The 24,901-nt window shown below is 43.0% G+C and overlaps 1 protein-coding gene across 4 annotated transcripts in view; it reads right to left on the bottom strand.

Moving 5' to 3' along the window:
• LOC143986886 (protocadherin-11 X-linked-like) overlaps nucleotides 1–24,901 on the bottom strand; it is a 2,116,396-nt gene that overhangs the window by 1,724,503 nt on the left and 366,992 nt on the right. The window lies entirely within an intron of this gene.

Below are 24,901 nucleotides of genomic sequence, written 5' to 3'. Positions count from 1 at the left end.
AAAGGTAAGAGATGAAGGTGAGGTGGAGCTCAGAAAAATAGATATATTAGATTACATATCAGGGTCCATTTACTAACAAAATTCAATTGTGAATGCAATCTTTTTTGTTGTGTACTTCATAGTAAACCACCCAAATTCGGGCTGCATTTAAACATGTTAAGCACATGTATTGCATCTCCCTTAGCAAAAAAACCAAGCTTCAATAAGTTGTAGAAAATCAGCCACAGATACAAGTGAGCCCTAGCTGATTAATTCTGTTGAACAGTTGTTTATATTTACACAAATAGTATAATTTTATTTCTACAAAATTAAGATAAAAAAAAAAAAAAGCATGATAAATAATATCTAACCAATACTTCAACATACAGGAAGTGTACATTGATTTGATTGTAAGACATACAAAATGAGGATTTATTATTTAGGATTTTAACATATAATGTGGCTATATATATACATATACATATACATATACATATACATATACATATACATATACATATACATATACATATACATATACATATATATATATATATATATATATTGTATATACTGATATTTTGGTAATGTTCTGAAGACCAAGGAAGATATCGCTTGAAGTTAAAAGTTTCCTAAGATTGATGGTTTACATTTGTGGATAGCCGAGCCTTAAAAAAAAAAAAAAAATTCCAAATCATTCAGATTATATCCGTATCAAAATATTTCTTTTTGAAGCCCCAAGAACAGAGAAACCATGACGGCACATGCCAAGTCTACTTAGATTTTGACAGACTGCAGAGAAACACTTAATTATTATCCAAACAATGAAAACGTAAAACACATATTATAATAATTATTTCGATTTTACTTTATCACACTGATGGGTCTATTGTATTAAAAATCTGGAGTTTCTGGTAAGTGTATCATTTAGTTATAAACACACAATAGCCAACGGCGCCACAGTTCCACACTTCAGGCTCACCGAAACACAATCTCAAGTTAGGGCTACTATAAAAAAAAAAATACAAATAAAACAAACCTTGCCACTTGCCTGAATATTAAACTTTTTTTAAGAAATTGGGAAGTAATGTAAATGTGTACTATGTTTAGAATTTTCAGAAACTCTTGTACGTGGTTCCTAAGTTTAGCACATATGCCAGGTAATGATGCTGTACTATAAATATAGCTTATGTTATAAATTGGACTTACATTGGTATCCTATAAATATATTAATTTATAAATGTGTTACTGCCATGTGATATTTTATTTAAATAGCCAAAATGAATTTATGTGATTCCATTTTGAGAACAAATGTATCTTTGTACCAAATGTATTTAGTGAGTGAAGCCCAATTGTTTCATATTTGTTTTCTATTTATACATAACATAACAGCCTTTATTAAAAATGAATAAATTAATTTTTTTTAAATGTTACAAAAAATAAAAATATTTTGACTCTTGACTATTTTATTATTATAAAAAAAACTATAAAAAAATACAGAATGTTACAAAAAATAAAAATATTTAGACTCTTGACTATTTTATTATTATATAAAAAAAAAAGAAATACAAAAAATGCAGAATGTTAAAAAAATAAAAGTATTTAGTCTCTTAACATCTCTGTTTTTAAAATTATTAGCATTATTTATTTTTTTATCTTGGGACATTGTAAAAAAAATAAATAAAAAAAAATAAACTTTAACCTCTTAGCACTGGCTGGCTGGCTCTTTAGGGGTTATGAAAGATGGGAGGTGGCATTCCTGATCATGTGATCACTGTGATCGGCTGTCACATGATCAGGAACTCCACTTACCTGCTCCTGATTATGCACAGTGACCAAGAGTTGTCAGTGTCAACTCGGCCACTGCGCAGAGAGTTTGCAGTGAGAGCATTCTCAGTACGGAACAATAGAGCCTACTGATGCATGTATGCATACAGCTCAGTACAGAAAAATAGAGCCTACTGATGCATGTATGCATACAGCTCAGTACATAACAATAGAGCCTACTGATGCATGTATGCATACAGCTCAGTACAGAAAAATAGAGCCTACTGATGCATGTATGCATACAGCTCAGTACATAACAATAGAGCCTACTGATGCATGTATGCATACAGCTCAGTACAGAACAATAGAGCCTACATACAGTGCATATAGTGCATACAGGTGGCATTAAGGCCTGATGTTCTTTATGTCAGCAGGAAGAGGTTAAGGAATAGAAAAATTGTAATCCTATTTTACAGTAACAACAGTCTTAAAGTGTATCTAAATCCAAATTCAGTTTTAGACAGGGTGGGGAAGTAATAGAACTCCTGTCTGGTTTTTATTTTTGTTTGCCTGATTCACCCTCTCTATTAGTCCCAGGGAGACTATTGTCTCCAAGGCCAAAAAGTGATGAAAGATCCATCATTGTATTGTCCTACTACCCATTCCACCAATTCCCAACACAGCCCATGCACAAAGATAAACCACTGCCAACATCATTTTGTAACATCTAGACCATGGTTTCTCAACCAAGGTTCCATGGAACCCTAGGGTTCTTCCAGAGGTTGCTAGGGGTTCCTTGAGCAATGAGCAATTTCTGCCTCTCAAATATGTTCCCACTGACGCCATTGATCTTTTTATCTATCTATAAGGGGTTTAATTTGTCCCAATGACCACAAGCGTAAGGAGCATTCTTCCTATTGACCATCACACTAATGTACCATGAGTTGTAGATATAGAAATTTTCAGCAGGGGTTCCCTGAGACTGGAAAGTTAAAGAGTTCCTCTGTGTTGAAAAGGTTGAGAAAGACTGATATAGATTCTAACCAATCAAGAGCTGGACTTAAAAGACTTATGGCCTTGGGACACAGTAGGAACATGGCTTCAACATATCTAATGAAAAAAAAAAAAAAATTACGCCCACTTCAATACCTGCATGCCAATATTTAGTACAACAGTGTGCAGGATCCACCTCCAGATTTTATAGCCATTCCATCCCAAGCTAAATAAAAAAAAAAAAAAAAAAAAATGTATATATATATATATATATATATATATATATATATATATATATATATATATATATATATATATATATATATATATCACAGGAGATACTTTTTAATTAAAAATTATAAAAATCCCAGAGTTTGTATTCTCTCAGAAAGACTTATTGTCAATAACAAAAGAATATAAATTGTGTTTAAAATCTAAAGCTTTGAGATAATTATTAATTAAAAAGAATAGAATGTTCTACCTTGCTCTAATTATACTAAATACCAGTTTCTTCAAGTGATACAGTTTCAAAATTAAAACTTAAACGGAAACAGAATGTAATTAAGAGGCATTAGTGCAAACATTATGCATGTAAATCTAGAGACTGAATTAAAAAAAAAAGAAAAACAAAAAAGAAAAAGGAAAACGTATGAAATAAAGTTGAAACAAAACATTAATTTGCAGTATGTTCAGGTATCCAGTGGAATAGATGTGGGTTTGTATTATTCAAGTAGAAGACTCTGATCGTTTTTTTTTTTTTAGTTATAAGTCCCCATTGATTATGATTTGAAAGGGCTTTATTGTAAATTTTATGGGACGATAATACCAGATGACTGCGGCCTCAGATTTGTGATACATTGTTGAATATTAACAGAAAATCAATGGAATGTAAAACAATGGTATGAGAAAAGCCACAACTGTCAATACAATTACCATCAAAATCTCAAGATGAAATCTTTTTATATGTAACACATGTGTGGGATGGTATACCATCTGTGAATACAGAAAGTAACGCTAGGTAATTATCTCTTCCAATCTTGAAACACAATATCTAAGGTAAAAGGCTCACCTTGGACCTCAAGTCATCATTGCGAGGATCAGCGCCTGGCATTCAAACTCCAGTTGACTCCTTTTAAAATGAAAGTCACTTTTGCCTAAATACTCACCTTATACATGGTGCTGTTTACCCATCTTCTGGGTTGAATGGCGGCTAGAGTATCGTTCAGCCCACTTCCTGTAAGCCCAGAATGTCATGTACCAAGGGCATTTTCTGAAAGCAATGAGCCTGCATGTAAGATCATAAGTTGGACCCTCTTGCTTGAGAAAAAGAAAAGTAGGGATTGGCCTTATCAGTGGCACCAGTCCTGCTTCCCCTGGAAATATGGACTGGATCCCCAGCCCCCAAGCATTAGATCGGTCAGTATCAATCTCCTGCCCCAATGAGCTCCAGCATGTTTGGACACAAAGCCAAACCTGCCCAAGCTACTGTATGCTTCTGGGAAGCTGTCAAGCCCGACAGCCATAGACGACTGAGCCATTCCTCACTCAGCAGCCACACGTATGCATGGCACGTGCTGCAGGGTGGAGAATGCTTGCGCTGACTATGATTGGCTGACAGGCTTGACAGCTTACTATTGTAACAGCCCAGGTGGGTTCAGACTATGTTTTGAACATACTTGAACTGATCCTTGCCATGCTAGATGGACACAGATTGGCATTTCCCTATTGTTGTCAGGGCTGGACTTACCATTGGGCTTGACTGGGCTCAAGCCCATGGGCCCCGCCCAATAGGGCCCCCTGAGATATACAGCCAAGTGTACTGAGTAGACTTGGCTCCACTCGGGACTGCGAGAGGACCCAAGAGCCGCCGTGAGGATCTGAGATCCGCTGAGAGGAACTGAGAGCCACCGAAAAGGACCCAAGAGCCGCCGAGATACACAGGACTCTGTATCTCGGCGGCACCATTTTTAAACTTCAAAACTGCAATGACAAGGCTGCAAATGACACTGGACAAGGCTGCAATGACACTGGACAAGGCTGCAGATGGATGGACAAGGCTGCAGATGGATGGGCAAGGCTGCAGATGGATGGGCAAGGCTACAATGACACTGGACAAGGCTGCAGATGGATGGACAAGGCTGCAGATGGATGGACAAAGCTGCAGATGGATGGGCAAGGTTGCAGATGGATGGGCAAGGCTGCAATGACACTGGACAAGACTGCAGATAGATGGACAAGGCTGCAGATGGATGGACAAGGCTGTAGATGGATGGGCAAGGCTGCAGATGGATGGACAAGGCTGCAGATGGATGGACAAGGCTGCAGATGGATGGGCAAGGCTGCAGATGGACACTGACAAGGCTGCAAATGACACTGGACAAGGCTGCAGATGGATGGGCAAGGCTGCAGATGGACACTGACAAGGCTGCATTGACGGGTATTTAAATGTACGTTTTTTCCTTAAACTTCCCTCCTAAAAGTTTTTTTCCTTAAAATTCCCTCCTAAACTTGGGGTGCGTGTTATACGCCGATAAATAAGGTAATGTATAGAAGGTAGGGCCCAAAAGTGACTCAAGCCCAGGGGCCCCCACCCCCCTGAGTCCTGCCCTGATTGTTGTGCAATGTGTGAGAGCACAGTGGGCCACCCAACCATAGGGGCACATTGCATACATGGAGGGTACACCACTCTCACAGACACATTTCCTGGGAGTGCATCATGCTGAAGTCTGAGCTCACAGTAATAGCACAAAGCTGCAAGGCTGCATACCTCTACTCCAAAAATTCTTCAGTTCTTCCTGGCTTCTGGCCTAGGCCAAAATGAGGTCATACATCCCAGGAGTCTTCATGGGAGGTGGGGGCTTTCTCAACTAAGCACACCCTCCTGCTTACATGCCTGAGCTAAGGGCAGATGGATTCCAAGAGGTACATGCTACATGAATCATCTGCCCTTACTCAAGATGGCCGCGGCTAGACATCCTGGGGGGGGGGGGTGGTGTTTCTCAAAGCAATTTCTAAACAAAATAAAGCATGGAGACCTGGATGGATGGAGGACATTGCTTTGACTATTAACAATGAATTGCTTTCGGCTTGTGGCGCTCAGATGCGGTTTAGTTCTACTTTAAAGTTTACTTTTTTGTGACAGAGTCACCTTAAAAATCCTCACAAGGCCTCCACGTTGCAGCTATCGAATTCGGTATCTCTGTTTCTTTAATTGTGTCCCCACAGGATATAATATATATTCATTTCCTGGCACTGATACAATGTCTCACACGGTTCAATTAAATTAGCAGAATGTAAACAGATGACTCGGACTGGCTGTAATATATTTTCATCATTTTATAGCCGTATGAAAAAAAAAAAAATTGTAATCCTCAAATACATCAACTGATGATGCTTAACATAGTGGAACTAATTTACGGCACCATGAATACAGGACACTCTGTGCCTGATTAATATACTGGGGACACTGCAGTACAGTAAAATATCAAGTCCCTGTTTGCTGGTACATACTGCTCTGGGGCTGCAAAGTGTATCAGCATTTCTTACAGCATAGTGAATGGGTGGGGGGGCAGAATGTCTGCCATTTAATTAGGGCAGAGAACCCATATACAGAACATTGGTGTAGTGGCTAGCATTATACCTGTAGATCTGCCTCCAAAGGGGCCTCTCTAAATGTTTAGGTTCTTTCTCCAACAGTGTAGAGGTAGCCAGGCACACAGCAACAGTCCATACACTTATTGAACAGTCTAGGGCAGTGATGGCGAACCTCGGCACCCCAGATGTTTTGGAACTACATTTCCCATGATGCTCAACTACACTGCAGAGTGCATGGGCATCATGGGAAATGTAGTTCCAAAACATCTGGGGTGCCAAGGTTCGCCATCACTGGTCTAGGGTATGTCTTTTTAGTTTTTTATTGTTGAAGAAGCTTCAACTTGTAAAAAGAGGGGGTTTGGGGCAGGGGCGGACTGACCATTCACCCACTCGGGCGCTGCCCGAGGGCCCCGGGCCACTAGGGGGCCCCATCAGGGTTGCCAGCCTCAGTAAAACCAGGGACAGTATGTAAATATCTGTGTTTTTTTTTACACCTGTTTCTATAATCCCTTACCGACATCCTTTTAGTCTAAAAATCCCAAGATTATAGCTGCCCCACCTCTCCAGTACCTTCTCAGCCAATAGAAACATGTCGGTGTATACTGTGTGTACATGTATGTGTATACTGTGTGATTGTATACTGTGTGTGTGTGTGTGTGTATACTGTATGGCCTCATAATCTCTGATTGCCTGAGGGCCCCATAATCTCCTATTGCCCCGGGGCCCCATGACAGTCCACCCCTGGTTTGGGGTATAGAATATCCCAAGTAGTATCCTCCAGGCTAGGAACCATGAAGTAGGTTTGAGCACAAGCAAAAGTAGACTATATAGGCTATAGGTTCATTGGCTAGGGACCATGAAGTAGGTTTGAGCACAAGTAAAGGTAGACGGGAACATTCTATAGGTTCATGGCTGAGGGCCCCTTTCTGAGAGTTTCAAAATATCACACCTTTTTTTTTTTCCAGCATAAATAAAGGTAGAGTGGAAAGTCTATAGGTTCACGGCTGGAGACCATGAAATAGGTTTGAGGACAAGTAAAGGAAGACTGGAACAGTCTATAGGTTCATAGCTAGGGACCATGAAGTAGCTTTGAGCATAACTAAAGGTAGAGTGGAAGTGGAACAGTCTATAGGTTCATGGCTGCAGACCATGAAGTAGGTTTGAGCACTAATAAAAGTCGATTGGAACAGTCTATAGTTTCATGGCTGGGGACCATGAAGTAGATTTGAGCACAAGTAAAGGGAGGCTGGAACAGTCTATAGGTTCAAGGCTGGGGACCATGAAGTAGGTTAAAGGACAAGTAAAGGTAGAGTGGAAGTGGAACAGTCTATAGGTTCATGGCTGCAGACCATGAAGTAAGTTTGAGCACTAGTAAAAGTAGATTGGAACAGTCTATAGTTTCATGGCTAGGGACCATGAAGTAGAATTGAGCACAAGTAAAGGTAGAGTGGAACAGTCTATAGGTTCAAGGTTGGGGACCATGAAGTAGGTTAAAGGACAAGTAAAGGTAGAGTAGAAGTGGAACAGTCTATAGGTTCAAGGCTGGGGACCATGAAGTAGGTTAAAGGACAAGTAAAGATAGAGTGGAGGTGGAACAGTCTATAGGTTCATGGCTGCAGACCATAAAGTAGGTTTGAGCACTAGTAAAAGTAGATTGGAACCGTCTATAGTTTCATGGCTAGGGACCATGAAATAGATTTGAGCACAAGTAAAGGTAGAGTGGAAAGTCTATATGTTCAAGGCTGGGGACCATGAAGTAGGTTAAAGGACAAGTAAAGGAAGAGTGGAAGTGGAACAGTCTATAGGTTCAAGGCTGGGGACCATGAAGTAGAATTGAGCATAAGTAAAGGTAGAGTGGAACAGTCTATAGGTTCAAGGCTGAGGACCATGAAGTAGGTTAAAGGACAAATAAAGGTAGAGTGGAAGTGGAACAGTCTATAGGTTCATGGCTAGGGACCATGAAGTAGAATTGAGCATAAGTAAAGGTAGAGTGGAACAGTCTATAGGTTCAAGGCTGAGGACCATGAAGTAGGTTAAAGGACAAATAAAGGTAGAGTGGAAGTGGAACAGTCTATAGGTTCATGGCTAGGGACCATGAAGTAGAATTGAGCATAAGTAAAGGTAGAGTTGAAAGTCTATAGGTTCAAGGCTGGGGACCATGAAGTAGGTTAAAGGACAAATAAAGGTAGAGTGGAAGTGGAACAGTCTATAGGTTCATGGCTGCAGACCATGAAGTAGGTTTGAGCACTAGTAAAAGTAGATTGGAACAGTCTATAGGTTCACGGCTAGGGACCATGAAATAGATTTGAGCACAAGTAAAGGGAGAGTGGAAAGTCTATAGGTTCATGCCTGCGGATCATGAAGTAGCTTTGGGCACTAGTAAAGGTGGACTGGGATAGTCTATAGGTTCACAGCTAGGGACCATGAAGTAGGTTTGAGCACAAGTAAAGGTAGAATGCTTTACAGCATGCAATAAGGGTATCATGTTACTTATTTGCATTAAGTAACATGATACCCTTACTGCATGTGGTAAAGCTTAGTGAATTGACCCATTAGTCTTATGTCTACGACTAAGGCCCATAAGGGTATGAAACGCACCAGCTTCTGTTGTGTATTGGATCCTTCTTGTCTCTGATGGGTATGTAATAAGGAAGATGTCTGCTGACCTCCTTCTATTTCAATAGCTGACAACATTGGTTGAAATTTCGGTGCAGCGTAGGCACAATACTGTCAGTCCAAACAGAAGTTAGGAGCTCCCTGAATTTCAAGGTAATAATCGGCAGATACTTTTTCTGTACCTACAGCTTGTAAAAAGGATAAAGCGCGTCAGGTAAACCTCTGCAGGCCAATGTTTCCCACATTTTTTTCTGGCTGTCTCCTACGCCACGTTCTTAACACCTAAAATTAGATCTACTTCAAATTCAAAGCAGAGGTTTCCAACATCAGACTTGTAATTGCAACCCTCTATTCACCAAATGCACATTCTGTTCCTGCTTCAGTTTCAAGGGTGTCGTCTACATCAGCTCAATAGGAAAGGAGTTGCACATTTCCATTTCCCCGAAAGCTAAAATCAACTTTATTGTTCCGTCTCTCAAAGGAGCACTCCACCCAGCACCTCTTACTTATGCATTCTGCCCCCTACTGGGGCTTTCAGAACCAAATATTTAAAGACATCACAAGAGCGTTAAAGTGGATCAGTCATACGGCAGAAGGACTGGCTGGCTCCTCATAATAGTACACTGCCCAGACCAGGGGCAGACTGACAACTCATGGGGCCCCCCGGGCAATAGAAGATTATGGGGCCCCCGGGCAATAGGAGATTATGGGGCCCCTGGACAATAGGAGAAGATTATGGGGCCCCCGGGCAATAGGAGATTATGGGACCCCCAGGCAATAGGAGATTATGGGACCCCCAGGCAATAGAAGATTATGGGGCCCCCAGGCAATAGAAGATTATGGGGCCCCCGGGCAATAGGGGATTATGGGACCCCCAGGCAATAGGAGATTATGGGACCGCCAGGCAATAGAAGATTATGGGGCCCCCGGGCAATAGGAGATTATGGGACCCCCAGGCAATAGGAGATTATGGGACCCCCAGGCAATAGGAGATTATGGGACTCCCAGGCAATAGGAGATTATGGGACCCTCAGGCAATAGAAGATTATGGGGCCCCCAGGCAATAGAAGATTATGGGGCCCCCAGGCAATAGGAGAAGATTATGTGGCCCCCGGGCAATAGGGGATTATGTGACCCCCAGGCAATAGGAGATTATGGGACCCCCAGGCAATAGAAGATTATGGGGCCCCCCAGTATACACACACACACATACAGTATACACACACAGACACACAATATATACACACAGTATACACACAGTATACACACACAGAATACACATAAACACACTGAAAAGGTACTGGAGAGGCGGGGGCATCTATAATCTTGGGATTTTTTTTTTAAAAAACACAGATTTTTACACACTGTCCCTGGTTTTATTGAGGCTGGCAACCCTGATGGGGCCCCTTTGGTGGCATGGGGCCCTCGGGCAGTGCCCGAGTGCCCGAATGGTCAGTCCGCCCCCTGGCCCAGACTAACTCCAAGCCTTGCTGCCCCCTTCAGAGTAGGGGGGATCCTTAAAACCAAATGACAAACAGGCGCGCCAGCTTCATTTATTGCTTTAAGCACCATTTATTATTAACCGTTTGAAGACCGACCTTCAAGTTTAAAATCAGTATTTTTTTATTTTTTTTGCTGGAAACTTATAACCCCCGAACATTATAGATTTTTTTTTTCTTAGCAAAGACCCTATTGAATAAAATGGCTATCATTGCCCCTGTTTCTGTCGCACAGTAAATGCGCAGCGGTTTTTCGAGCGCAATTTTTGTGGAAAAATGCATTTTAATGTGTTAAAAAAAAAAAAACATAATATTTACCCCATTTTTTTATTTATTTTTTTGCATGATATGAAAGATGACGTTACGCCGAGTAAAAAATTACATGTCACGCTTTAAAATTGCGCACGCTTGTGAAATGGCGACAAAACTACGGTACTTAGAAATCTCCATAGGCGACGTTTTAATCTTCACAGGTTTCCTGTTTAGAGTTACGGAGAAGGTTTAGTGCTAGAATTATTGCTTTCCCGCTAACGCTTGCGGCAATACCGCACATGTGTGGCGCGAACACCGTTTACATATGCGTTCGCTTCTGCTCGCGAGCACAGAGGGATGGGGCGCTTGTTTTTTTTGTTTTTTTATATACCGTCTCTTTTCATTTTTTTTTTTTTTTTTATCACTTATTTTTATTACAAGGAATTTAAACATCTTTTGTAAAATAATTAAGGATGACAGGTCCTCTTTATGAAGAAATCTGGGGTAAAAAAGACCCCAAATCTTTTTTTTTACCTTTAAAAGCAAAAGATCAAAATAAAAAAAAAAGTTTTGATCTTTTGCTTTAAAAATTGTTTACTTCCACCCTGGACCGGAAGTGATGTCATGATGTTGCTTCAGTCCTCCAGGACCCCGGAGGCGATCAAATTCGGATATGCTCGTTGATTGCCTATGGGAGAAGCCGGCGGCACTGTTGGATTATCTCTCTGGCAAAGCGACAGAAGCGGTAAGCCCGAGAAGCACCGGCGAGCCGCAGGAGGAGGGTAGGGTGGGGGGGGGGGGTCGTCCCCTCCCGCCGCTTCTGAAAGCGCTCCAGTGGCTCACGAGCCGCTTGGAACGCTTTCATGAGAAAGCCAGCCAGAGGCTATGGCTGATGTCTTCAGCCATAATCCCGGTGAACCCCTCGCAATCCGCAACGTATATATATATATATATATATATATATATATATATATATATATACACAAGTATTGCAATCGGCAAGTTGTTAAAGGAATGAAACAAATACAAAGGAAGGAAAATAATACATGACCTTTGTATGTATTATTTTATTCCTTTAATAATAAATGGTGCCTAAGGTAATATACAAGCCTGGTGCCGAGGATCCCTACAGGATCTTATTTATAGTTCTACAATTGATCTCTGGTAGGGAGCGAAACACCATAGATCAGAGACAATCCGGACAGCTGCTCTCCGAAATAAGACTATCCTTGTTGATAAGTATAAAACAGAATAAAAGCAGCCAAGCCCCGTGGTGGTACAGAGGAAAGTCAACGTGTTTCGTGCTGCTACAGCGCTTTGTTATGAGGAGCGTGAAACGCGTTGCTTTTTCTCTGTTCCCCTATGAGGCTTGATTGCTTTTTTTATACTTAGCCTTAAAGTGGTTGTAAACCCTTGCAAACCACTTTGACCTACAGGTAAGCCTAGATTAAGGCTTACCCGTAGGTCCAAGAAATATCTCCTAAACCTATATGGTTTAGGAGATATTTGCCCGAAAACAGGCACCGCTGTCTACGGCGCATGCGCCATAGACAGCGGCGCGCAGGCGCACTGAGCGTGGCATTCTCAACGACGGAGCTGCCGTGCGTGTCGGCTCCCGTGCGCATGCGGGAGTGACGTCATAGCGGCTTCGCCGAATGACAGCTGGGGAGCTGCCAGACCACACCAAGAAGATGGATGCAGCGGACTACAGGGGACAGTGGCGACTTCGCTGGCTCCTGTGTCAGGTAAGTGACACATAATGGGCTACTATGCGATGCGATGCGATGCGATGCATAGTAGTCCATTATGCTTTGCCTTTGCAGGGAATGAAAGAGGAAGTAAACTCATCAGGGTTTACTTCCTCTTTAAAGATGGTCCTGGGATGAGATATCATATTAATAGTGTGTGCCTCTGGGGAGTCATTAGAGTGTAAGCTGCTCTGGTGCAGTTTCTGATATGTCTGTCTCAATGCTCTTTGTACAGCGCTACAGAATATGTCAGAGTTATATAAATGTATAATAATAATAGTGTGTGACTGTGGGGGTGGCGGCGGGGGGGGGGGGGCATTAGCGTGTAAGCTCCTCTGGTGCAGAGACTGATGTGACTGGCTCAGTAATCTCTATACAACACTGCTGTATACCCTATATTGTCAAAAGTATTGGGACAACTGCCTTTACACGCATATGAACTTTAATGACACCCCAGTCTTAGTCCGTAGGGTTCAATATTGAGTTGGCCCACCCTTTGCAGCTATAACAGCTTCAACTCTTCTGGGAAGGTCGTCCACAAGGTATAGGAGGGTGTCTATGGGAATGTTTGACCATTCTTTCAGAAGCGCATTCGTGAGGTCAGGCGCTGGCATTGGACGAGAAGGCTTGGCTCGCAGTCTCCGCTCTAATTCATCCCAAAGGAGTTCTATAGGGTTGAGGTCAGGACTCAAGTTCCTCCACCAGGCCTGTGCCGGCCAGTCAAGTTCCTCCACCCCAAACTCGCTCATCCATGTCTTTATGGTGTGGGGCTGTTTTCAGGGGTTGGACTTGGCCCCTTAGTTCCAGTGAAGGGAACTCTTAAGGCGTCAGAATAACAAGACATTTTGGACAATTTCATGCTCCCAACTTTGTGGGAACAGTTTGGGGGATGGCCCCTTCCTGTTCCAACATGACTGCACACCAGTGCACAAAGCAAGGTCCATAAAGATACGGATGAGTGAACCATGAATGCCAACATGTACTGTGACATATTGAAGCAGAGCATGATCCCCTCCCTTTGGAGACTGGACCGCAGGGCAGTATTCCAACATGATAACCACCCCAAACACACCTCCAACACCACCATTCGATACAGTTTCGCACACACGGCTCATGTGTAAGGTAAAGTCTACAGGTTTGGAAATATCAGTTTGTAAATGGATAGAAAATTGGCTAGAAGACAGAATTCAGAGAGTCGTGGTTAATGATTCTTACTCTGAATGGTCTAAGGTTATCAGTGGTGTACCCCAAGGTTCAGTGTTGGGACCCTTACTTTTTAACATCTTTATAAATGATATTGGGTCTGGCATCAAAAGTAATATTTCTGTCTTTGCAGATGACACCAAGATATGCAGTGGAATAACGTCTTTACAGGATGTCTCCAATTTACAAGCCGACCTCAATACACTGTCTAATTGGGCGACTATGTGGCAGATGAGGTTTAATGTTGAGAAATGTAAAGTTATGCACTTGGGGCCTAAGAATATGCATGCATCATACATGCTAGGGGGAGTACAACTGGGGGAATCCATAGTGGAGAAGGATCTGGGGGTTTTGGTAGACCATAAGCTCAATAACAACATGCAATGCCAAGCTGCTGTTTGCAAAGCGAGCAAAGTCCTTTCTTGTATTAAGAGAGGTATGGACTCCAGAGAAAGAGATATAATTTTGCCCCTGTTCAAATCATTAGTAAGACCTCACCTGGAATATGCCGTTCAGTTTTGGGCACCAGTTCTCAAAAAGGATATCGGGGAACTGGAGAAAGTGCAGAGAAGGGCAACCAAACTGATAAGAGGCATGGAGAAACTCAGCTATGAGGAGAGATTAGAGGAACTAAATTTATTCACTCTTGAGAAGAGGAGATTAAGGGGGGATATGATTAACATGTTCAAATATATTAGGGGTCCATATAGTGAACTTGGTGTTGAGTTGTTCTCTGTACGGTCAACCCAGAGGACACGGGGGCACTCTTTACGTCTAGAGGAAAAGAGATTTCAGCTTCAAGTACGGAAAGGTCTCTTCACAGTTAGAGCAGTGAAAATGTGGAATAGACTCCCGCCAGAGGTGGTTCTGGCCAGTTCAGTAGATTGCTTTAAGAAAGGCTTGGATACTTTCCTGATGGTACATAATATAACTAGGTACTAACATAGGTAAAGTTGATCCAGGGAAAATCCGATCGCCTATTGGGGGATCAGGAAGGAATTTTTTTCCCCTGCTGTAGTAAATTGGAGCATGCTCTGCTGGGTTTTTTTTTCGCCTTCCTCTGGATCAATTGTGGGCATAAAATTGGGTATCTGGATTGTACGATTATTTTTTATTTTATTTATTTGTTTTTAAGGTTGAACTGGATGGACTTGTGTCTTTTTTCAACCTGACTAACTATGTAACCACCACTGCCTTGCTAAGGAAGCTGAGGGTAAAGGTGATGGACTGGCCAAGCATGTCTCCAGACCTAAACCCTATTGATCATCTGTGGGGCATCCTCACACGGAAGGTGGAGGAGCACAAAGTCTCCAACATCCCCCAGCTCCGTGATGTCATCATGCAGGAGGGGAAGAGGACTCCAGTGGCAACCTGTGAAGCTCTGGTGACCTTCATGTCCAAGAGGGTTAAGGCAGTGCTGGAAAATAATCATGGCCACACAAAATATTGACACTTCCCTGCACTTCTGCTTCCTGACCAGCATGGCCGCCATTCAAAGAATGGTTTGCATTGTCTCTATGGGTGCAAAGTGTCCCCCCATGATTGGATAAGTTGGATAAGGTGACATCAGTGCCCAAGCTCTCTATTTCATCCAATCAGAGAACGCATTACCTTCATTCAGAAACAGTATGGCATGTACATCGTTCCACACTGCTGGCTTTCCACTGCTAACAATTCAGTAATGGCATCGTAACTATTATCAAAAATCATTTCTGCCATAATTCGTCTTCCTCGCATCATAAGGGGGCCAATTGCCGGCCAAGAACGCTGCAATCACTAACGATCGCGGCCGCAAATCTTCTGTACGGAGAAAAAGAAATTAAACTTATTTTGAAGAACACAGCCAAATACTCAATATACTCCGGACTGTTAAAAAAATGATAGATTTCTACAACGCACGCTGCCGTTTGAAGGAAGCCTTTCAGGATGCGGTCAGTTTAAAAGCAAAATATTTCATCTGCAAAAGGAGAATAAATAGCGGTTACCCTAAAAATAAAAAAATAAATAAAAAAAAATGCATATCTAAAGTGTTTTTTCTACTCCGATACAAAAAATAAAAAAAAAACTCCTCCACTACACAAATCACCTAATACATCTTAATATCCCCAAGGCTTCCATGTACCAACTATTTTGCAGAGTCAACAAATTTTCATCACTCGCTGGAAATGGACTTTTCTATACGTTTGCCGATGTCCGGTAATGCCGGTAATTGTGTCGGCACGCTACGCTGATCTGCTTCTAAAATGGTTACTATGTAGATCAGATGCTGTATAAATATTTGTATGGCAATGATAATATCTTTACATGTTTACCTCTTTTCACACATGGGTACGGTTATTACCGGAGGGGACGCGTTTTGCTGATTTTGCTGACAGACGCAGTTTACCTTCAGGATATATTGATTTTTTTTTTTTTTCCGCTATGAAATTTTTAACAAATACAACTGTAATTAAAGGCCGCTGGGCAAAAACTGCGAGGCTCATCTTAACGTTTTTTTTTTTCTGGATGCCTGTGGCCAAAACTATTTGCATTGCAAGATTCTGAGACAAACATAAAAAAAAATAACATTTTATAAATATATATATATATATATATATATATATATATATATACGGTATCTCAGATTCTGAGACAAACATAAAAAAAAACAAAAACATTTTATAAATAAATATAAATATAAATATATATATATACATATACATATATATATATATATATATATATATATATATATATATATATATATATATATATATATATATATATACGGTATCTCACAAAACTTTTCATGTGAAGAAATGACACTTGTCTACAATGTAAAGTAGTGAGTGTACAGCTTGTATAACTTTACTAAATTTGCCGTCCCCTCAAAATAACTCAACACACAGCCATTAATGTCTAAACCCGCTGGCAACAAAAGTCAGTACACCCCCTAAGTGAAAATGTCCATATTGGGCCCAAAGTGTCAATATTTTGTGTTTTTTTCATTATTTTCCAGCACTGCCTAAACCCTTTTTTTTTTTTTTTTTTTTTTTTTTTAACCACTTGCCATCCACCATATAGCAAAAATGACATCGGCAAAGCGGTTGTGTTATCCTGACCGTACATCATATGACGTGATCAGGATAACGAGCGGCAGTGGGTGCGCATCGCGGCCGATCGATGTTGAGGCGTGTCAGTCTGACACACCGCAACTCCGATCTAGGTAAAGTGTCTCTGATGGAGACTCTTTACCACGTGATCAGCCGCGTCCAATCACGGCTGATCACGATGTTAATAGGAAGAGCCGTTGATCGGCTTTTCCTCACTTGCGTCGGACAGAGGCGAGTAGAGGAGAGCCGATCGGCTGCTCTCCTGACAGGGGGGGGGTCTGCGCTGACTGGCAGTGCAGCCCCCCTTGGATGCCTACCCAGGACCACCAGGATGCTGCCAGGACCCCCAGGGATGGCCACCACACTGGACCACCAGATATGCCACCCTACACCACTAGGGAAATGACTATCAGTGCCCAGGCAGCTGCCAATCAGTGCCAATGAAAAATGCCTGCCAGTGCCACCAGTGATGCCTATCAGTGAAATCTATCAGTGCCAGGCATCAGTGCCCATCATTGCCCATAAGTGCAACCTTTCAGTGCACATCAGTGCCCATCGTTGCCGCCTATCAGTGCCCAGCAGTACCGTCTATCAATGCCATCAATAAGTACCCATCAGTGCAGCCTTTCAGTGCCCATCAGTGTCGCCTATCAGTGCCCATCAGTGCCGCCTATAAATGCCCATCAGTGCTCAATATCAGTGCCACCTATCAGTGCTGCCTATCAGTGCCCATCAGTGCCACCTATCAATGCCCATCAGTGCTCAATATCAGTGCCACCTATCAGTGCTGCCTATCAGTGCCCATCAGTGCCACCTATCAATGCCCATGAGTGCTCAATATCAGTGCCACCTATCAGTGCTGCCTATCAGTGCCCATCAGTGCCGCCTGTCAGTGCCCATCAGTGCCACCTCATTAGTGCCATCTCATTGGTGCCATCTCATCAGTGCCACCTTATCAGTGCCCATCAGTGCAGCTTATCAGTGCCCATCAGTGAAGGAGAAAACTTACTAATTTACAAAATTTTATAACAAAAACAAAGAAAGACTTTTTTTTTCAAAATTTTCGATTTTATTTTTTATTCGTTTAGCAAAAAATAAAAACCGCAGAGGTGATCAAATACCACCAAAAGAAAACTCTATATGTGGGAACAAAATGATAAAAATGTAGTTTGGGTACAGCGTAGCACGACCGCGCAATTGTCATTTCAAAAAGTGACAGCACTGAAAGCTGAAAAACTGGCCTGGGCAGGAAGGTACGAAAATGCCCGGTACTGAAGTGCTTAATTATTATTATTTTTTTTCTACACACACACATTTTGTTTTCTGTCTCTGACTGATCACTGTGATAGCCAATCAGAGGCTATCACAGCGATCAGGTGATCCGGAATCGGCCCGATTGTTATAACGGGGCTCTCGGTGACGTCATGATATTCTAAAGACTTTGCAAGTGCATTTGCTCCAGAGCTTAGTAAATGAGGTGAAGTTTCACTATGCAAAGACTACCCAATCACATGCAAGGGAAAAAAAAAACAGCATTTTGCTTGCACATGATTGGATGATGGAAGTAAACAGAGCTTCCCTTCATTTACTAAGCTCTGGTGCAACTGCAAAGTGCCTTTGATAAATCAACCTCAAAAGGTTCAATAATTTACAGCCAATACCAGTGATGGTGAACCTTGGCTCCCCAGATGTTTTGGAACTACATTTCCTATGATGCTCCTGTACTCTGCAGTGTAGTGGAGCATCATGGGAATTGTAGTTCCAAAACATCTGGGGAGCCAAGGTTCACCATCGCTGGCCTATACACACGAATACATTGCTTAAAGACACGCATGTTGAATGCATGTTATTGCACACTTAGCATCTATTCTGTTGAGATTCAATTAATTTTGAAAGGGCTACAATGTTGCAACTATGATGTATGCAACAATTTCTGTAACTCAATGCACGACAACACACACCGATCATTCACGTCTGTGCTCTGTGGTGTGTTACAAACATGGGCGTGCGCAGGGGGTGTGCCAGGTGTGTCTCTGGTAGGGGACCTATTGTTGCCAGGTGGTCTATTGTTGCTGGTGAGGGATCTATAGCACCTCCAGCACTGAATTTATGTAATGGCAAGAGGCTCTGAAGTATTGGTGTTAGGCGATCTATTGTTGCTGGGGGGGGGGGGGTCTGCTGCTGCTTGTGAGGGATCTATTGCTGCTGGGGGAGTTTATTACTGCTGGGGTAGATTATTGTTGCTGGTGAGTGATCTACCGTTGCTGGTGAGTGATCTATAGCACCTCCAGCACTGAATGTATGTAATGGCAAGATGTTCTGAAATGTGCTCGAAGGTCTATTGCTGCTGGCTGCTGGGGAATCTATTGTTGCTGGTCTAAGCCTATTGTTACTGATGGGGGATCTATTGGTGCTGGGGGAGCCTATTGTCGCTGGTGGGGGAATATATTGTTGATGAGGACTCTATTGTTGCTGGTGAGGGATCCATTGCTGCCGGGGGGGGGGGGGGTCTATTGATGCTGGGGGAGTCTATTGTTGGTGGTGAGGGATCAATTGTTGCTTGCGAGGGATCCATTGCTGCTGGGGGAGTAAATTGATGCTGGGGGAGTCTATTGTTGCTGGTGGGGGATCTATTGTTGCTCGTGAGGGATCCATTGCTGCTGGGGGGGTCTTTTGTTGCTAGTGAGGGATCCATTGTTGCTACTGAGGGAACTATTGTTACGGGGGGTCAATGTTTGCTGGAGGGATCTACTGTGTAAAGAGGGGTCTATTGTTGCTGGTTGCTGGGATGTTTGCTGTTTCTGGTGGACAAATCCTCTTGGGGTGTATGCTTGATGTGGTGGATCTAGTGCTGCTGGGGGGGGGGGGGGGTATTTTGTTGTGAGAAGTCTTTTGTTGGTTGGAATCTTTTGTTGCTGGGTGGGTGGAGCAGGATCTATTGTTACTGGCTGCAGGGGATCTATTTTGCTGCTTTTCTTATTATCATTAACACATTCCATACAAGGCTTCGGACACGCTTTGTTAAAGCTCTCTGAACATCCAGTGAAAGCTCCTGTCACTAAGGAGAATGGTTAGCTTAGCCTCATTGAAGCCTCATCAAAGCCCCACAAAGCCTCACCAAAGCTTCATTGAAGCCCCAAGCATCTTCAAGGCCTCCATAGAAGTCTATGGCAAAGCCTGCTTGAAGCCCCACCGAAGCCTCACAAAGCCTCATCGAAGACTCATCGAAGCTCCTGTCACTAAGTAAAATGGTTATCTTGCAGTCCTGTTTACACCTTGCTTTTGCTTTGCTTTGGCTGCGCTTCAAAAATGATACCCCATGTTGCTTTGGTGGTGCTTCATAACGTCTTAAAAGCCTCCATAGAAGTCTATGGCAAAGCTCGCCTGAAGCCCCACCGAAACCTCATTGAAGCCTCATCAAAGCCTCACCAAAGCCCCACCAAAGCCTCATTGAAGCCTCATCAAAGCCCCACGAAGCCTCACCAAAGCTTCATTGAAGCCCCAAGCATCTTCAAAGCCTCCATAGAAGTTTATGGCAAAGCCCGCTTGAAGCCTCACCTAAGCCTCACAAAGCCTCATCGAAGACTTATCAAAGCTCCTGTCGTTAAATAAAACGGTTAGCTTGCAGTCCTGTTTACACCTTGCTTTTGCTTTGCTTCGGCTGTGCTTCAAAAATTATACCCCATGCCGCATTAGTAGTGCTTCAAAACGTCTTCAAAGCCTCCATAGAAGACTATGGCAAAGCTCACCTAAAGCACCACTGAAGCCTCATGGAAGCCCCACGAAGCCTCACCAAAGCCCCGCCGAAGCCTCATTGAAGCCTCATCGAAGCCCCACGATGCCTCACCAAAGCTTCATTGAAGCCCCAAGCATCTTCAAAGCCTCCATAGAAGTTTATGGCAAAGCCTGCTTGAATCCTCACTGAAGCCTCAGAAAGCCTCATCGAAGAATCATCGAAGCTCCTGTCACTAAATAAAATGGTTAGCTTGCAGTCCTGTTTACACCTTGCTTTTGCTTTGCTTTGGCTGTGCTTCAAAAATGATACCCCATGTCGCTTTAGTGGTGCTTCAAAGTGTCTTCAAAGCCTCCATAGAAGTCTATGGCAAAGCTCGCCTGAAGCCCCACCGAAACCTTATCGAAGCCTCACCAAAGCCCCACCGAAGCCTCACTGAAGCCTCATCGAAGCTCCATGAAGCCTCACCAAAGCCTCATTGAAGTCTCATCAAAGCCCCATGAAGCCTCATTGAAGCCCCATAGAAGCCCCATCAAATCACCACCAAAGCACCACCAAAGCATTGTTGAAGCCTCATCGAAGCCCCATGAAGCCTCACCAAAGCCTCATTGAAGCCTCATCGAAAGCCCCACGAAGCCTCACCAAAGCCTCACCAAAGCCTCATCGAAAGCCCCACGAAGCCTCACCAAAGCCTCATTGAAGCCTTATCGAAGCCCCATGGAAGCCCCATCAAATCACCACCAAAGCCTTATTGAAGCCTCATCAAAGCCCTGCCAAAGCACCGCAGAAGCCTCATCGAAGCTCCAAGCAAAAGCAAGGTGTATACAGGACTGTGAGCTAACCATTTTATTTAGTGACAGGAGCTTTGACTGGCGTTCACAGAGCTTTAACAAAGCCTATCTGAAGCCTTGTTTTGAAGCAAAGTGTAAACTAGCCGTTAATGTGTGTTGAAGCCGAAGCAAGTGTAAATGAGCCCTTATATTCCCGCCGGCGGCATGTGCCGGAAAGGTAACTATACTGTTAAATCTGTGGGTTTACTTCCACTTTAAGCGGCACACAGCCTACAAAAAGCCAATTAGTAAAAGGTGTGATTGGTGATTAAGAAAGTAATTCATTCTGCCGGCATGATACAATGTAAACAAGAAATTCTATTTATTAAAAAAAAATGTATTTATTACAAATTCTATATATTTGATCAAATGTTACATTTATATTCTTTTTTTTTTTACTTCTGTTGCAAAATGTATCAGTCTCATTTCCTTTTTTTTCCCTTGGTTCACAACTGTGTATGATGCTTGCTGTGTATAGGGCAGTCCATTCGTTTCAATAGGCTTCCCTATCGGCAAGCAACATAGGGAATGAAATCACGCCGCACCGCACCGCACCGCACCGCACCGCACCCCACGGTGCTTTGGCACTATGGAGTTTGAAGCATGCTGGAAAGTGTGCAAGGCTATGTGCAATTAAAAATTAAAGGTAACCCTGCGCATCTGCTAAAGTGGAGCGCATTGTCGGGAAAAGCGCATGATTTGGCGTGCGTAGGCAGGCACAGTTCGCCTTCTCTCCTGTAGATGGCTCTGTTCCGTCATCGCGGGAGGAAGAACGGGAAAATGCTAATGTAAACAAGCATCTCCCCATTCTGCCTAGTGACAGTGTCACTGATCACAGCTTCCTGTGATCGGGAGCGACGATCAGTGTCATGTCACACATAGCCCCTCCCCCCCCCCACAGTTAGAATCACTCCCTAGGACACACTCAACCCCTACACTGCCACCCAGTGGTTAACCCCCTTCACTGCCAGTCACATTTACACCGTAATCAATGCATTTTTAATTGCGCTGATCGCTGTATAAAGGGGGAAAGGTCCCAAAATCACACCAAAAGTGTCCGACGTGTCCACCATATTGTCGCATTCCCGATAAAAACCGCATATTGCAGCCATTACTAGTAAAAAAAATTATAATAAAAAGCCATAAATCTATCCCCTATTTTGTAGAATAAACGCTTATTGCGATTTTTTTTTTTTTTTTTACCAAAAATATGTAGAAGAATACGTATCGTCTAAACTGAGGGAAAAAAATTATATATTTTTTGGGGATATTTATTATAGCAAAAAGTAAAATAATAATGTGTTTTTTTTTTTTCAAAATTGGCGCTATTTTTTTGTTTATAGCGCAAAAAATAAAAAACCCGCTGAGGTGATCAAATACCACCAAAAGGAAGCTCTATTTGTGGGGGAAAAAAAGGGCGTCAATTTTGTTTGGGAGCCACGTCGCCACGACCGCGTAATTGTCAGTTAAAGCGACGCAGCGACGAATCGCAAAAAGCGCTCTGGTCTTTGGCCAGCCAAATGGTCCGGTGCTGAAGTGGGTTCAGCCCCGGTAAGATTTGGCTGCTCAATGACCGGGCCATTTTTTTGTGAATTTGGCACAGCGTCGTTGTAACTGACAATTGCGCGGTTGTGCAACGTTGCATCCAAACAAAATTTACGCCTTTTTTCCCCCCATAAATAGAGCTTCCTTTTGGTGGTATTTGATCACCTCTGCGGTTTTTATTTTTTGCGCTATAAACAAAAAAACAGCGGCAATTTTGAAAAAAAAGACAATATTTTGTACTTTATTCTATAATAAATATCCCCAATTTATAATTTTTTTTAAAGAAATTTTTTTCCTCCGTTTAGGCCGATATGCCTTATGGAAAAGAGGGTTGCTATAGGTGAAGAACACAGAAGCCAGCTATAGTGTCCGACCACCTGTGTTAGGGGTAAGTGTGACAGGAATTATGTCCCATTGTTGGTATCAGTGCATGAAAATAACGCCCCATGGGCCAGATAAAAGGAAGCAAAGGGCCCCATCTGGCCCTCGGCCCATAGTTTGGAGACCTATTGCTTTAGACGGAGTGTGTGTCTGGTTTCTCCCAACTCATAATACCTACCTTATGCCCAGGGCTGGACTGGAACAAAAATTTGGCCCTGGACTTCATCCAAACCGGCCCACTTTAATTTTGCAAACACGCAAAAAAACAGTATATAAACTGTACGCAATTGCACAAAAAAGCCCCTAGAGAGCCCCCCTTACATCAGGGTCCCCAGAGAGCCCCCCACTTACATCAGGGTCCCCAGAGAGCCTCCCCTTACATCAGGGTCCCCATATAGCCTTCCCCTTACATCAGGGTCCCCATATAGCCTTCCCCTTACATCAGGGTCCCCATATAGCCTTCCCCTTACATCAGGGTCCCCATATAGCCTTCCCCTTACATCAGGGTCTCCAGAGAGGCACTCTTACATCAGAGTCCCCAGAGATCATCCGCCTTACATCAGGGTCCCTAGAGAGCCAACCCCTTACATCCGGGTCCCCACAGAGCCCCCCCTTACACCCGGGTCCACAGAGAGCCCCTCCTAATATCAGGGTCACCAGAAAGAGGGCAGGTAGTGGGCCAGGACCCTGTGGTTGGGGACTCCTGGACTGACTCGGGGCTATGGGCCCCAGATTCGGGGCTATGGCCCCAAAAGTCCCCCCCCCCAGCGATGCCACTGACTGTCACTGAAACAGGCCCACTGAGCCATCGGCCCACCGGGAAACTCCCTATAGTCCCTATGGCCAGTACATGCCTGCTTATGCCCCACCTACACGTTCCCAACACGCAGAGTTCTGAACCTAGCCTTAAACCCAGATAAGCAAAATGTAAATGAAGAAAAAATAAAAAATTCCAGGAGCTTTATAAAGGGTGCCTTAAAATTAGAAGAGGAACTACTTTTTTTCTACAAATGCTGGCCCAAACACAACTATCGAAGAAGCTCCCAGGCATGAAAATGTAGGAAAAAGACTTTTCTGACTCCACGTTCTTTACTTCAATAGAAATATCAATGGCCACCAAGCGCATCTAAATCAGTGGTTCTCAACCAGGGTTCCTCCAGAGGTTGTAGGGGTTCCTTCAGCATTGGGCCATTTCTGGCTCTCGGATAAGTTCCCACCGAGACCATTGACCTTTTTAGCTATCTATAAGGGGGTAATTCTTCCCAATGACCACAAGTGTATGGACCATTCTTCCCAATGACCACAAGTGTATGGACCATTCTTCCCAATGACCACAAGTGTATGGACCATTCTTCCCACTGACCATCACACCAATTTATCATGAGTTGTAGATTTTTCATTTTTAGCAGGGGGTTCCCCGAGACCGGAGAACTATTTCAAGGGTCCCTCTGTGTTCAAAAGGTTGAGAAAGGAATCTTCCATTGGGAGTTCACCCATAAAATTTGGCACGGATAGGGCTATACTCCTCAAAGGTTGTCTTGGCTATTCCACAACTGTCTCACCACAATTGTGAAGAGACAGTGGACAATTAGGTTCCATACACCAGATCTGGAAGATTTATCCATTGTTTTGAACTGATAGATTTCACCTGATATCTGCAACTCTTATC

This window comes from Lithobates pipiens, unplaced genomic scaffold, assembly GCF_037356315.1.
Source record: "Lithobates pipiens isolate NorthernLeopardFrog02 unplaced genomic scaffold, aLitPip1_a1.2 Scaffold_1, whole genome shotgun sequence".
NCBI lineage: Eukaryota > Metazoa > Chordata > Amphibia > Anura > Ranidae > Lithobates > Lithobates pipiens.
The sequence above is the reverse complement of the archived record's forward strand: the minus strand, read 5'-3'. Positions and strand labels throughout refer to the sequence as shown.